The 16,160-nt window shown below is 51.0% G+C and overlaps 1 non-coding gene across 1 annotated transcript; it reads left to right on the forward strand.

Annotated features, from left to right (window-relative positions):
- The first annotated feature begins 14,549 nt into the window (after positions 1-14,549).
- LOC142070695 (U1 spliceosomal RNA) lies at positions 14,550-14,713 on the forward strand. The gene has a single exon (XR_012666654.1). It is a non-coding gene; the product is annotated as a U1 spliceosomal RNA (small nuclear RNA).
- Positions 14,714-16,160: the final 1,447 nt, after the last annotated feature.

A 16,160-nucleotide genomic window follows, 5' to 3' on the forward strand; every position in this document is an offset into this window, starting at 1 on the left:
GCCACTAGATAGTATTATTTTGGATTGTGTTTCTCTGTTAGATTGAAGAGCCAATTATTGAATACTTGCTCCCCATGTAGATACTTACAGACTTAATCAAGTCACGTGTTGGCCTTCTCTTCCTTAAGCTAAATAGATTGAGCTACTTGAGACTATTACTATTAGACATGTTTTCTGATTCTCATGGCTCTTCTCTGAACCCTCTCCAATTTATCATCATGCTTGTTGAATTGTGGGCACCGGAACTGCACACATACCAGTGCCAAATCCAGAGGTAATATCACATCGCTACTCCTATTCAAGATGCTGCTGTTTATGCATCCCAGGGTCACATTTCCTCTTTTTAGCCACAGTATCACACTAGGAGCCCATGTTCAGCGGATTATTCACCGCAACCACCACAAAATCTTTTTTCAGAGTCACTGCTTTCCAGGATAGAGTTCCTCCATTTCTGCAAGTATGGCCTACATTCTTTATTCCTAGATGCATGCATTTATATACTGGATGAATGAATACAAGCAAGTGAGTGTTACAGCAATGAAATATCTGAAGATACAAATATAATAATCTTTTCTTTAGTCCAAAAGGGTAAAATTTAAAAAACAACAACAACAACAAAAACCACCAAGAGAACTGGGCTGAGAACGTGGAGTCGAGCCATCAATACTGCAACATGAGCTGCTTGACAAGTGTGCACAGGAGCTCGCCAACAGTACCATTGTCAATATGAACTTTTATTTTAAAGACAACGCTGGATTTTGCCAATACACGTACATTGCCACCAAAAGCAATATTCATTTATTATCTCCACATGTACCCAATCCCACCCCTAATCCTAATCCACTAGAAGGAAGATAGCAGCAGACAGTTCTCCAAGACAAAGTTTTCTAAAAATACAGGTCACCCAAGTATGCCTGTGAACTTCCTCCAGTAGCCATGTGTGGATTTGTGAACCGACAGCCTCAACTCACATTAGTGTGGCATAACCATGTTACTGAACCCATCGGCAGCAAAGCTCTAGGCTGTGAGTGAAATGGGATGGGTGGGATCCCAGTAAACGCCGTGCACTATGGCTACAAATTTCTCTCCCTTGGCCTATGCAGCATTGCAAAGGGCACCCATTTGAAAGGAAACATACACCAAACATACAAGGCTAATGCGGTGCCGCCCCAGAATGCTCAAAGGGGCATCAAGGTACATTAGCACCATCTAGTGGTACAAGTAACCATTAAAAACCACAGAGGAAGGCTACAGAATTTTTAGTCTACATAGAAACAAAGAATTATTTCATGAAATCTGTCCTCATTTTAGCTATCATAACTGTATATTCTCAATAGGATGAATACATGTGTCCATATAGGGACTTGCCTCTTTAGATATTTTCAGTACACAGTAAAGTCGGGATTTAAATGTATTTTAATCTCACAGCGTCTTTGGTCATTGCTGGCAGACAGTTGGCCATAAAAACGTTTTGTAGGAAATAAACACTAGATGTACATAAATACTACAGAAGTTAAGAACAGGTTAAAGCCATTATTACTTGGAAATGGGGAGGTTTAACCTTATTTATCATGGATACAGTCCTCTTTAATTAAAGGAGAGAGACTTTTAGACATGAGTGAAGGAAGAGAAAAGGGAGTAAGAAGGGATCGTGTCACTCTTGGATGTTCTGGTTCATGCATTACACTATTTTTATTGTAAACAAACAGGTACTTTGCCACTCCCTGCAACACTATTAGTTTAGGGGCACATAGCGGCTACCAAAGATGGGAAGGCCAGACTCTCAACAAGAGCAGAAAAGTTTAATAGTAGAGATGCAGGAACAACACCAAGACATGCAAGCAAGACATGAGACAGCCTTCTGTATTTTCTCTACCAAACCTGGACTAAATTCAGCCCACGATGAGCATGGGTGAAGTGTAAATAAGCACAGTGTGTTTGTCCCTTTCTGGATAAGAATCAATATACTGGACAGTCCAGCATTAAGCAGAGTGTTTTTTTCAGGACCACCCTGTCTGTTTAGAATAGCGCTCACAGAAACCTGAACCAGAAAGCTACTGTAGAAAACAAAGAGAATGCTGTGACTCTTTCAGGAAAGGCTGGTTGTTCTGAAGTATAGGAAACACTAGCTAATTAGCCATGTGGTTATTTTGTGTACTTACATTGCCACCCTCTGACAATTCAGTGGATTAAAATATTACCAGTCATTAAAGGACAACTGACATTTAAGAAAAAAGTGTTTTATACAGTACTAGACTGGATACAACTTAAATTGTTATTGACGTGACTTTGGTTTGATTTTAATCTCTTTTCACACCTTTGCTTACTGCATATGTCCTTTAATGAAGCCCTGTACCCTGCCCCTCTGTTACCACACCAGATATGTAGTAAGCCTGGTTTTTGAAAGGCTTATCTGATGGTATACAGTGGGGCTGGAATTCATCCTACTTGGACCTAAGCAAGGCTCTCTGTGTGCCTTTTCGGCCACCTCCACAGCAACATGAAGGGAAACTCCACTTATGCATGCTGTGGAATTCTATTCTATATAGCGTTCTTATACCATGCTCATCACTGTAGTATCTGAGAGCCTTCTAATAGTGCATTAAGCAACATGACTACAGATTTGGCAGACGATTGTTCTCTTCACTGGCTACAATAGGCCGTGCAGAGAACAGCAATGATGTCCAGTAAAGGCAAGACCCCAGAAATTATAGCTCTTGACACTAGAGCCAGTTGAAACTCAGAATTTCTACTGTGGGGGAAATTTTGACAATGAAAATTGTTTTCTTTCTGAATCAGAACAAAAGCAAAATTTTCACACAATGAAATGAATCAGCAAAAAATGTGGGTATTCAGAAAAATTGTTTTAGAATTTTGTTTCCACGTTGCTAAGTTACATTTTTGGTTTCAAAACATTCCACCTTGCACAGGAATTTGTTGAAATCACCTTTTGTAAAGTGTTTTGATTTCAACAAAACCTGCATTTTTCATCAAAAAAGTGTTTTGATCAAAAATTCCAACCATCTCTACTTAACACCCAGTGAAAGTGGCACAGAGATGCTGTCATGGCTACTTGATGCACAGGCTGGAATAACTGCTTCAGGTGCTATTCTGATGCCCTGCCCTCACGTTGGGCGAGCCATTTAGTGTACTCAATCCATGCCCAACCACCACCACCCAACCACCACCCCCACCCAAACCCCCAGTCTATAACTTTCCCTTGAAAAAGCCCAGTTGTGCTAGTTTTATGCAGTGAAGTGTTTTTCACCCAGGGAGCATAAAATGAAAAGGGGTCAAATAAATGTCAATTTACATGTTCTATAAAAATTAAGAATTGTATTAAGTATATCTTCATTCAACATCACCTGTATCTTGGGGAATGCTGTCCCATTTTCTACTATTGGGTAATTGTCTATCAGTTATGACTATATTTTTGAGTAGTAATCTAGATCATCAAAATGACATCAGTGGAGGTTAAATGTCTCTTGCAGGAATTGTTTAACTTCCCTTCCAGTCTATTTGGCCTCACCCTCTAGTTATGGATGGTATTTTTACTTTGTACCTTCTGATCTACCCTTTGGCCATCCAGATTATGGTCTACAAACCCTAACAGACTTTCCACTAGTCCAGGGCAAATTGGGCATGGTGACCCTGATTCAGGGGGAGCAGAGGAATCGCTCTTCAGTTATGACCATGGAGTATGCTTACTGTCAGGGAATCTCAGCAAGATATGGAGCTTCTGGAGCAGATGTCAAGCTTTTGCTATCCAGCTGGAACTAAACAGATCTCACAGCATGGTTTGTGGGCAAAGTCAAAGCCAGGAAATAAAAATCTCCTCCAGAAATGAAGTTTCTAACCCTGGTGAGGAAGAAAGGAGACAATATGCTACTATCACTAAAGCTATGCTTCTGCATTGGATTCCATCTTCATTTCGGTAACTAGAACCGCAGAGCTTAGCATGCTAGTCAAAGTGGACACCCTTGCCAGAGGACTGATGCTCAAGTATTAATATTCCCCAGAGCAGTTCTGTTTGCTGAATTCTTTGGTGTCATTTGAGAGCTCCTCTGGCAGCATCAACTATCCCAGTGGACACTAGATGAAGAAAGATCGCAAAGGACATGAATTCCTCCTGTTGGGAATATATGTTACTCTGCTTAGTTTATCATAGATTAATACAATGTTTTTCAAGACCTGATGAGAATACATATTGGAAAAAAATCTTTTGGTAGGAGGACAAAGCAGGTCCTGCAAACCTGTAAAATCTAACAAGGACCTGGATTAAGTAGGTATTTACACACCTGCAAGTCTCCTAGTATTGAGCCCACTCCAGAGGTACAGTTGCTTTTACAGCAGTGTTCCAGGGCAACCGGCCCCTTCATGGCGAGTCAGGACCCGGTCTGCCCATGACTGCCTTCTGAAGGCCCACCTGAGAGTAACTGACTTTCCCAGGTGTCTGATTAAGGGTGATTAGCAAATCAGCACCTAGACTTAATAAATGTTACCCAAGCTCAGTCAGAAAAAGACTCCCAAGAAACAGGAGGCACCTGTGGAGCAGAGCTCGCAGGAGGGCTGAGCAGGAAGCCTAGAGGCAGTGATCCCATAGACAGAAAGCTAATGGGGACCTGGAGGAGGTGCTCCTAGAAAGAGAGCTGCAGTGGGCAGGCATCCAGAAGGGCCTAGTCTCACCAGGGGATCTCCCAGACACCAGCAGGACGCCCAGCTTGAAAGGAACCATGTGCTGTCCCTGGAGAAGAGTGGCAGTGGACGGGCTTCCAAAGACCCCTGACTCCAGAGAAGGATCTTATACGGATAGTGACAAGAGGCCTGATTCAAGGGACAGAGACCTGGGCTGAGAGAAGCCATAGTGAAGTGCCTGGCTGGAACTGAGTCCTGAATTCAGGTCGGGAGACAGATGGACTAAGAATGACTTGATCACCCAGCTAAAATGCTGAGGTGAAAGTTTTGTTTATGTTCTGCATTGACCTTTCCAGTAATAAATAAGGCACTCCAACAGGGGATGTTCATTAGTATCTAAATGTTTGTCTGGGCTTATCGATACCCTGGGTGAGGGGAAATCAAGGCAGGGATCATCCACAACACCTGCCTTCAAGGGAGTGCGGTGGAATAGCCTGGATGATGACAAGCAGTCAGCAGGAATTCATAGTCCCTACAGTGTTTCCTGCTGGTCTGGGGACAGAACTTTTACATCTTGTCACCCCTGATCACCTCAAGACTGGATTACTGCAATGCATTCTATCTGGTGCACAATAAGGCAGCCTGTTTGTCCAAGAGCAGGGCTCAGTGGCAGCTGGTATTACTAGTCCTACATGGACTGTTGGTTTCTGGGTGGAGATTAGTCCTTTGTTGGTCCAAAACACCAACAGTTTGCAACCTTCCAAAATGGGGGACCTCCTCTCCCCTGCTGCCATACTGGTACAATTGCAATCAGAGACCCCAAGCTTGATCTCCCACAATATAGATGGGAACGGCTAGTGGCAGATGTTCTACCTAAAGCCTTTTCTCCTGAAATCCTTTGCCCCCGCTCCCACCTTCCCAAACCTCTGAAGTAGCCCAGATCTGTTAATCTGTTTGATTGGACTGTGGGAGGAGTGCTGAGACTGTTGGTGGTGGGATTTGTGCCTACTGGAAGAGTTGCGGGGAGAAACTGAAGCAGCCATGTGACTGATGATCAGTGAGATGGGGTGGTGGATGAGAATGCTGCTGCTTTTTGCTCTGTATTCTGGACTTTTCTTTTTTTTTTTTTTTTTAAGTATGTAAAGGGCATCTGCAGCTTTCAATGAGCAACCATTGGTATGGAGTTTGTATGAGACTACAATTTGAATTAATGGAGACCCTTAGATAAGATCAAGCATAAAATGCTTTCTGGTAGTCTAGAAAGCAGCGCATCCTAGCAGTAAAAAATAAAACATGAATTATTCTGAAAAAAATATTGATTTCCTTTGATTGTAAGAATAAGGATTTGTTTTTTGAGGGAAATAAGGACTCCAGATTTTTACACTGTGCTCATCACTGTGGTAACTGAGCACCTAAAGCTGAATGAGTAGTTGGAAATATTCAAATATTTTTCTGAATTCTACATCACATTTGCCCAGTCAGGCAGATTTACTTGCTATATATAAGAACAAATCTGTAAGAACCTGTATGAACAAATCTTTAGGCATATATATATATAGTGACAAATTTCCTCCTATACCTTGGTGGGTCCTGCACTTATTGGCGGATTTGCTCGCCTTGGAGCTTCACGGCAGCCCTCAGCTTGGCCATTTTCCTGAACCCACAGTCCAGGTTGACTCCTCCTGTGTCTGACCAGGAGTTGGGAGGATTTGGGGGGAACCTGGGCCCGCCCTCTACTCCAGGTTCCAGCCCAGGGCCCTGTGGAATGCAGCTGTCTAGAGTGCCTCCTGGAACAGCTGTACGACAGCTACAACTCCCTGGGCTACTTCCCCATGGTCTCCTCCCCCCACCTTCTTTATCCTCACCATAGGGCCTTCCTCCTGGTGTCTGATAACGCTTGTACACCTCAGTCCTCCAACAGTCCACGTTCTCACTCTCAGCTCCTAGTACCTCTTGCTCCCAACTCCTCACACACATACACCACAAAATGAAGTAAGCTCCTTTTTAAAAGCCAGGTGCCCTGATTAGCTTGCCTTAATTGATTCTAGCAGCTTCTTGATTGGCTGCAGAAGTTCTAATCAGCCTGTCTTAATTGTCTCCAGAAGGTTCCTGATTGTTCTGGAGCCTTCCCTGTTGGGAAACGGGACCTCCCTCGCTTGCTCCTCAGCTATCTGCTTTCTATTCTTTCCTAAAGCCCCCTGGCCTGGATTTTTCTTACTTTTTGAGCCTGCCTTAGTCCCCCCCACCCCCCCGACCGGGCCAGACGCTTTTTTGTTTTGTTTTGTTTTGTTTTTCTGCCGTTTTTTCTTTGCTGCCGTTGAGTGCTGGTCGGCTGCCAGTTTGCCACCAGCACCCCCCCACACGCCTGCTTTCGGGTGCAGCTATTTGCCTCAGCTGAAACCCCCTGAGGAGGGAGGGAAGATTGCCGACCCGCTACCCGGAGGGGGGAGTGGAAGGCCCCAGACCCAGCCGTTTTGCTGTCAGTCCGGAATTTCTTCTTATCTTTGCAACATTCTCGGCCTGCCGGAAGCCTTGGTACACAGCCAACACAGCTGGAGAAGAAAACAGAAGACAGGAGAAATAACCCAGGGAAGCTACAAATCATCGTGGAGGGGGCCGTAAGACTGAGTAACTTTTTGAATTATACTCTCGTGTGGGGGGAGTTTGACTGTGGTTTAATTGCGTTTGTGGTGGCACAGGGGGTGTGGCACGGAGCTGCCCCCGATTCATCGGTGACCCCCCCAACATTATTACAACTGTCACGGCCCCCCGTCATCCGTCCCTGCTGGCAACCTGCCATCTGCCTTCGGATCCAGCTGTTTGCTTTGAACTTTGCCTTTCGGACCGGACATAACAGCCGACCAAACGAGACTCTTTGGACAAACGTGCGTGGGTCCGTCCCCCCGACGTTTCACCCCACAGATTGCCCCTATCAGCGGACCCCGATTTCTGTTTTTTTCCCCCCTTCCAGTCCAACCCATTTGGTACCCCCCCCCCCGCCTGCAGCCCAGCAGGGAGGAGCGGTTAATCTGCTCCTCCCTCCTCCTTCTGGTGTCTCCCCGTCTCTCCCTGCTCACAATGGCAGGGAATGAGAGGGGCGAGGCCCCTCCAACAAAATAAGTTGTCCCTCCCCCAGCTCCCCCCCTGCCCAACCCCCAAGGCCTCCCCCCCACCACTACTGTCAAAACACCTGCCACCGCCACCGCTGGGGCACCGGCAGCAGGAGGCACCGGGGCGATTACTGCCACGTCCATCGCCCCCCCCAGATTCTAGGAACCCCTCCCCCCAGCTAGGGCCTAAAACCACTAGGCCCTCCATGGCAGGGGCTGCCCCCACCGCTGTGGCCTCGTCATCGACCGTGGCGCCCCCCTTGCTGTTCCCTCCACCAGCTCTGCGAACGTCCCTCCCCCGGCCCCCAGGACGTATGCCCGGGCGGTGGCAGGCTCCCCCCTACCTGCTGCCTTGTCATCTCACCCACCCACTGCCTCCGCTACCATCACCAGTGGCCGGGGCCCCTTCCCCACCTTGACCAGGAGGCACGGTGTCTGTTCCCTCCTGATGCCTGCCTTGCCCCACGTGAAGACATACGTGCAGGCGTTGGCGAAGGTGGTAGGACCCACGGCTATTGTGGCGGCCTCCAAAATGTACGGGAAGGTTGTTTTTTTCTTAGCTTCAGAGGCTGCCGCCCAGGAGGCGGTGGAGAAGGGCCTGGCGGTGGGGGGGTGTTTGTCCCCCTAGAGCCGCTAGAAGACCTGGGCGTTCACCTCATCCTCACCTCCGTTCCTCCCTTTTTACCCAAGTTGCCCTGTTACCCGCTCTCTCCACCCTGGGGAAACTTGTCTCTGTCATCAGCCCTCTCCCGTTGGGCTGCAAGGACCCCACCCTCCATCACGTCCTTTCGTTCCGCCGGCAAGTGCAGCTTCTACCGCCGGCGGTGGAGCGTGATGGAGAGGCACTCGAGGGGTCCTTCCTAGTCCCCTACCAAGGAGCCCGCTATTGGGTCTTTTACTCCACCGGAGAGGCCCGGTGCTACCTCTGCTGCTCAGCGGGGCATGTCCGTAGAGACTGCCCTTTGGCCCAGGGGGGAGGGGCACCCGAGACCCGGCAGGACATCGGCCCCATCGTTGCCGATGCCCCTGGCCGCCCGGCCCCTGAAACCAACCCTCCTCCTACTCGATCTACCGCTGCTCCCATCCGGGCCCAAGAAACACCTTCCCTACAACGCCCAGGTGAGCAAGGGAGCCCCACCCTTGCTATTACTAATCTGGTAGAGCCTATAGAGGAGGGTGTGGCAAAGATATTACCGGGTATAGGAGAGGGCCCGCCCCAAGGAGAACCCCCCGCCCCTCATGTTGCCTCACCGCTAACCCCCCGAACCATCACCTCCACCCCCCGACACGACCCCTGCTAACCAACCCCCAGATGACGCTATGGAGGGCTGGACCCTAGTCCAGGGGAAGCGAGGCAAGTGGAAGGCTCGAGTTCTGCTGCACCCATCCGCTGCGGAAGCCCCCCGGAAGACCAGGAAGGGAGGCACTGATATTGAGCCTTCCGCTACAGCCACGAGTGAGATCCATCCGCTGGTGTCGGGAGGGGAAGACAGACTGAATCCCCCCTCCACGGGAGACCCTCCCCTCCGAGACCCCTGAGGAAGCTCCTTCTGCCCGGATACCACCCGAACCCCCTGCGAACCCCAAAGCGACTGTTGCGGCGGTCCCTAGAGGAGAGGCCCTCAGGGTAGCAGGAGTTGGCCTCTCCTCCATGTATGCAGAGATTGAGGCCCTAGATTTGACCCCGGTCACCCAGGGAGAGGATGATCTACTGCCGGCTGGCCTCGATCTGGGCAACCTCACCCCAGCCCCCCTTTCCCCATGCTCCCTCCCCCTAATTGCCTTCCCGGGCGAGCACCCTGCAGAAGGTGGTCCACCACCTGATGCCATGGCTGCCAAGACCACCACGGAGCCAGCACCTAGCGTCACTGGGAGCCTCCTCCCTTACCCCTTAACCGTCGACTCTGCTCAGGAGGCACCTTCTTTTAGCTGCTCGCCTCATGAAGTCCAGAGCGTTGTAGGGGAGGTGCCCCTTGGGCCTGAGTGGGAGTAGCGGTGGTCCGAAGAGGGGGGGGGGTGAGTTCGGGTACCGGGCAGCCAGGGGCATCGGCTGCTGACAATCTAGTGGCGGGCCTAGAAGCTCCAGCCCATCAGGCACCCCGTCGGGGGGTCTGCACCCTGCTTGTCCGTTTTAGTGGACCAAAAGGCTGCAACAAGGGCCCCACCGGGGAACAACTGGGAAACCGTAACCCCACCCCCCCATGAGCGGCAAGGAGAGCTGCGGAAGTTTTTAGAGATGTCCGCGGCTCCCGCAACAAGGTACAACTTGCTCTCCAGCGATGGGGGGACTTTTCTCAAATCCTCTGGGCCACAAGGGCCCTCATGGGGGAGGGTAAAGGGACGGGGAAGCAGGATGTCGCAGCCTACTGGTGGGTCCGCATTTTCCGTGAACAATTACTCACCTACGGGATGGGTCACGGACTGCTGCGCGGCCCGCTGGGAGATGCCATCCTTGCCAGTGAGGACCCCCCCGACCCTCCCCATGACACCTCTCACCATCGCAACGTTGAACACCCGGGGTTGTAGGATGGCTCTCCGCAGGTCCCAGGTGCTCTCCTTCCTTCAGGAGGGAGGGTACTCTGTGGTTTTCCTGCAGGAGACCCATACAGACGCGACTGCCGAAGACAGTTGGCGGCTGGAGTGAGGGGACAGGGTCTACTTTAGCCATGCCACGGTTCGACAGGCTGGAGTGGTGACCCTGTTTTTCCCCCGACCTACAGCCCGAGGTGCGAGGGGTCGCCGAGATAGTGCCAGGTCGCCTGCTGCATCTCCGGGTCCATATGGAGGGGCTCGTGGTTAACCTCGTTAACATCTATGCCCCGACATCGAGCCCATAGTGGCTGCAATTCTACCAGCAGGCGTCCGCCTTCCTGGGCGCCTTAGATTCTCACGAGTGCCTGGTCCTGGGAGGGGACTTTAATACCACCCTTGAGGAACAGGACCGCTTGGGGACCTAGCAGAGCCCGGCCGCCGCAGACACCCTCCGGGAGATAGTCGAACATCACTCCTTAGTGGACATCTGGCGCAACCACCACCTGGATGACACTTCCACGTTCACCTTTGTCCAGGTGGAAGCCAATCGGTTTAGCCACTCCCGGTTGGACCGCATTTATTTATCACGCTTCCATCTCTCACGAGCCCACTCCTCCAGCATTCGGCTGGCCCATTTTCTGACCATCATCTAGCCACCGTGACAGCCGCCCTCTGTGCAGAGAAGCCGGGGCCGGCCTACTGGCATTTTAACAACAGCCTGTTGGAGGATGAGGGCTTTGTGACGTCCTTCCGGGAATTCTGGCTGGCCTGGTGAGGGCAGCGGCATGCCTTTCCCTCGGCACAGCGATGGTGGGACCTGGGGAAGGTACGCGCCAGGCTTTTCTGCTGTGACTACACCCAGGGCACCAGCCGACGGAGAAATGCGGTGATAGAGCAGTTGGAACGTGAGGTCTTAGAGCTGGAGAGGCGTCTGGCCACCAGCCCCGAGGACCCGCTCCTCTGTGGAGCATGCCGGGAGAAGCGGGAGGAGCTCCGGGCCCTCGAGGACCATCGGGCCCGGGGCGCTTTTGTTCGATCCTGCTCCCGCATCCGCCTCCTTCAGGAGATGGATCGCGGCTCCCGCTTCTTCTATGCCCTGGAGAAAACGGGGGGGGGGGGGGCAAGAAACACATCACCTGCCTCCTGGTAGAAGACAGCACCCCCCTCACAGAACTGGTGGAGATGTGCAGGAGGGTCTGAGCCTTCTACGCAAGTCTTTTCTCCCCGGATCTGACTGATCCTGGCGCTTGCAGAGTGCTCTTGGAGGAGCTCCTACGGTCAGCGTGAGTGACCGAGACTGGCTAGAGTTGTCTCTCACTCTGGCCGAGTTCTAGGAAGCTCTCCATCGTATGCCCACTAATAAGTCTCCAGGCATGGACAGGCTGACCGTGGAGTTCTACCGCGTGTTTTGGGACGTCCTCGGCCCAGACCTAGTCACCGTCTGGGCCGAGTCTCTGCAGAGCAGGGTCCTCCCTCTTTTGTGCAGGCGAGCTGTGCTTGCCTTACTGCCAAAGAAGGGGGACCTCCGCGATTTACGAAATTGGCGTCCCGTCTCGCTCCTCAGCACGGACTACAAAATCGTAGCAAAAGCAATCTCACCGCAGCTAGGGTCTGTGCTGGCGGACGTGATCCACCCAGACCAGACCTACACCGTCCCAGTACTCAGTATCTTTGATAACCTATTTCTGGTTCAGGACCTTTTGGAACTCGGGCGTAGAGACAGTCTGTCGTTCGCCCTCCTGTCCCTAGATCAGGAGAAGGCGTTCAATAGGGTGGACCACGGGTACCTCCTGAACACTCTGCGAGCCTTTGGCTTTGGACCCCAGTTTCTGGGTTTTCTCTGGGTGCTGTACGCCTCCGCAGAGTGTCTGGTTAAGCTCAACTGGACCCTGACTGAACCGGTCAGCTTTGGGCGATGAGTGCGGCAGGAGTGCCCCTCTCGGGCCAGCTGTACGCTCTGGTGATCGAGCCCTTCCTCTGCCTCCTCCGCAGGAGGTTGACAGGGTTGGTGCTGCAGGAGCCGGAGCTGCGGCTGGTCCTGTCAGCGTACGCCAATGACGTACTCCTCGTGGTCCAGGACTTGGGCGACTTGGCGGGCATGGAGGTTTGCCAGGCCATCTATTCGGCAGCCTCCTCCACCCGGGTCAACTGGGTCAAGAGCTCTGGCTTAGTAGTAGGAGACTGGCGGCAGGCGAGCTCCCTCCCACCCGTGCTTCAGACCATCTGGTGGAACGCGGGTCCGCTGCTTTACCTCGGCGTTTACCTTTCTGCCACGCATCCCTCTCCGCTGGAGAACTGGGAAAATTTAGAGGGCTGGGTGATAGAGCGGCTCCGGAAACGGATAGGACTACTCCGATGTCTCTCCCTTCGTAGGAGAGCGCTGGTGCTTAATCAACTAGTCCTGTCCAAGCTCTGGCACCGGCTCAACACTCTGGTCCCGGCCCCAGGTTTCCTGACCAACCTCCGGACATCGATTCTGGGGTTCTTTTGGTCAGGAACGCACTGGGCCCCTGTAGGGGTTCTTCATCTACTCCTGAAGGAAGGAGGACAGGGCCTGAAGTGTCTACACACTCAGGTCCGTGTCTTCCGCCTCCAGGCCCTACAGAGGCTCCTCTATGGTGCAGGCAGTTTGGCATGGAGCACACTGGCGCACGTCATCTTGCACCACATCCGAGGGCTCCGATATGACCGGCAGCTCTTATCTCCGTCTGGGAGGTCTTCCGCGAGACCTCTCGGGGCTACCGGTCTTCTACCAGGACCTCCTCCGGACTTGGAAACAGTTTTTAACGACTAGGTCCATGGCGGCCACCGAGGGGGCAGATCTCCTTGTGGAGCCCCTGCTACACGTCCCCCAGCTCGGTGTGTAGGTGGCGGAGTCCCGCTCGGTGCGCCAGAGCTTGATCCTGGCAGAAGTCACGAGAGTCGGAGACCTCCTGGACTACGACCGGAGAGACTGGCTGGATCCCCTGATGCTCGCCCAGCGCATGGGGCTCTCCAGACCTCACACTCCCCGGCGCATACTTCAGGAGGCGAAGGCACTTTGCCACCCGCTGCTCGAGCTTACCTCGACCGGGTCCTGCTCGAGGGCACGCCCCGCTCACCCTCTACCCCAGGCCCACCGGACCTTTTAATTGGACCCCTGCCCCACAGACCCAATCAACCTCCTCACCCCTTCACTGTGAGCCGGCTGCATGAACTGCAGCCGGTATGCTTCCAAACCGCGCCAAGGAAACATCTATACACGCTCGTGCTGCACACCCTTCACGCCCTCACCCTAGTGTCCCGCCCCAACACAAAGTGGCGAGACCTTCTGCTACCTTTGGAGGGTGAGCAGCCCCGGTGGGCCAGCCTATATTCCACCTTGGTTCCGAGGCCTGTTGGGGACATCAGTTAGCGGCTCCTTCACGGAGCTGTGAGCACGGGCACGTACTTGGCACGGTTCACCCCCGTCCCAGATACTTGTTCCTTTTGTGGTGTGAGGGAAACCCTGGCGCACGAATATTTGGAGTGCGCCAGGCTGCAGCCCCTTTCTGCAGCCCCCTTCTGGCTCCTCACAAATCTCCTATTATGTTTTTGGTTGCATTTTTTCCCCTCACCTTTTTATTTATGCACTCCCCAACCGTGGCCTCAAAGGCACGGGATCTCCTAGTTAACCTCCTCCTGGCCCTGGCTAATATGGCCATTTATAAAACCAGAGAGAGGAGGTTGGCCGATGGAGTTTCCTGGGACTGTGGAGCCGTTTTCCAATCCTCGGTCCATTCACATATCCGGGCGGAGTTCCTCTGGGCGGTGTCCACCGACTCTCTTGATGCTTTTGAGGAGCGGTGGGTGCTGTCTGAGGTTCTCTGCTCGGTGTCCCAGTCCGGGTCCCTTTGTCTGATCCTTTGATTGGGGGAGAGAGTAAGGGACCCCAACCCCAGCCATTGCCGCTGCGGACACCACCACCTTAGAGCGGTCCTTTCACACGTGGGTGCACGTGCTTCCCCCTCCCCCAGATTGTCCACCCCACAGCCTGCTCCTCTTGTTGGGTGCTTTCAGAGGAGGGAATTGTTGGTGACACTCGGGCGTGGTGCCAGGTAACTCGAGGGGGTGGAAGACCATGAGAGTCGAGGAAGCCCCCCGCTCTGGGCCCAGGCAAGCTTGAACGCTTCCCTCCCCTGAAGCTAATGAGAAAACAATTGTGATTGGTTGCTGTGTTACAAAGTAAAAACAGCAGCATGTGTAAGTGTGTTATGCAAATAAAAACATCTTTTGCTTAAAAAAAAATTACTCTCCTGTAGCTGGCAGGTGAGATACCACGATCACGAAGGTGACTTTCCCAGGGTGAGGCTCATCCATTGCACTGTGGGTGTGCTGACCCCTGCGATTTCCCCAAATGCAGGAAACTCGACTGCATAATTTGTGGTAGTGGGGGACTGCGTTCGCTCTCTCCCCTTGAAAAAAAAATTATTCTCCTATAGCCATCTGGTCTGACCCTGTCACTATATACATATATATGCCTAAAAATTTGTTCTTACAGGTGTGTACAACCCTTCCGCCCACAATTTTGAGATCCTTGGAATAAAATTAATCTTCTGACTAAAATAAATTGTTTTTTAGTGGAATGACTAAAACTCTAATCAGGAAGCAGAGATAATACCTTGTTCTCGGTGACCAGTGACAGTTTGAACAAGCTCCAAATCAATAATTAAACAAATCCCTGTTCTGAACAGTTGGTGGCCCATCCATAGGGTAAAAATTATGCACAGAGTTTGAGGGACAATATAAAAACAAATCAAGATCTGTTTGTGGATGCAGCAGGCACATCTATAGTTAAAAACTGACTAAGCAATATAATAGAAGTTAGAGTTTCACTCTTATCACTTTTCAGACAGAAAGTATATTGTTGTTCAGAAGAGTGAGTTATTAAGATACATTTCCCCCCCTATTCTGGTAATGTGTACAATGTAGCAGTGGGGAACATCTGCATTTCCTGGTTTTAGCTGTGCAGATTTAATATTGTATTCACAAACTTTTAAATCCCCACAGTCAAAAAGGTGGTGGAAGAGGGCTGGGGGTGCTAGGGTAGGGAGCAGAGGGGAGGGGAAAAGAACAGTGGGCTGATGACTAAGAACTTTCTCCTGTCAGTTCAGGATTGCTCCATATACATGTGTGGCTTACCTCATCAACATCAGATATAACCACTACTTCAGTCTCCCTCTCACTAATTGGTTTGGTTTGCCCATCAAACTAAATTAAGATTCCATTCCTTCCAGGGTAGCAAAGACCCAAACTCCAATGGAAAAACCAGTCCTTCCCCCTCCGCCAACCACAGTCTTCTTCAAAAAATAGTTCCAACCAGCCACTCTTCACCCTTTCTAGGCCACAGCCCTCCTTTGAGGCCTGAGCAATCTTCCCTTCATGCAGGGGAGTGAAGCTGGGCTTTCCTCACACCGTTTACCAGAAGCCAGAACTCAGACTCATATTTTTCAAGGCCAGGAGGGAATATTGTGATCTAATCAAATCTCCATTATAACAGAGGGCATAGAACTTTCCCAATACATTTTTAGAACAGATCTTTCCAAAAAACATCCAATCTTGATTTAAAAATGGCCAGTGATGGAGAATCCACCACGACCCTTGGTAAGTTGCTCCAATGACTAATTACTCACTGTTAAAAATGTATTCCTTACTTCCACTCTAAATGTGTCTGTCTCCAACTTCCAGTCATTGGATTGTGTTACTCCTTTCTCTGCTGGACTGAAAACCCCATTATTGGTTCCCCATGTAGAGACAGATTCCTTAACCTTCTCTTTGATAAACTCAAGAAGCTCAATCTATTTATCTTATCACTATAAGGCATGTTTTCTAATCCTTTGATCATTCTCAGAGCTCTACTCTAAA

The sequence above is a fragment of the Caretta caretta genome, chromosome 1, assembly GCF_965140235.1.
Source record: "Caretta caretta isolate rCarCar2 chromosome 1, rCarCar1.hap1, whole genome shotgun sequence".
Classification (NCBI taxonomy): Eukaryota; Metazoa; Chordata; order Testudines; family Cheloniidae; genus Caretta; species Caretta caretta.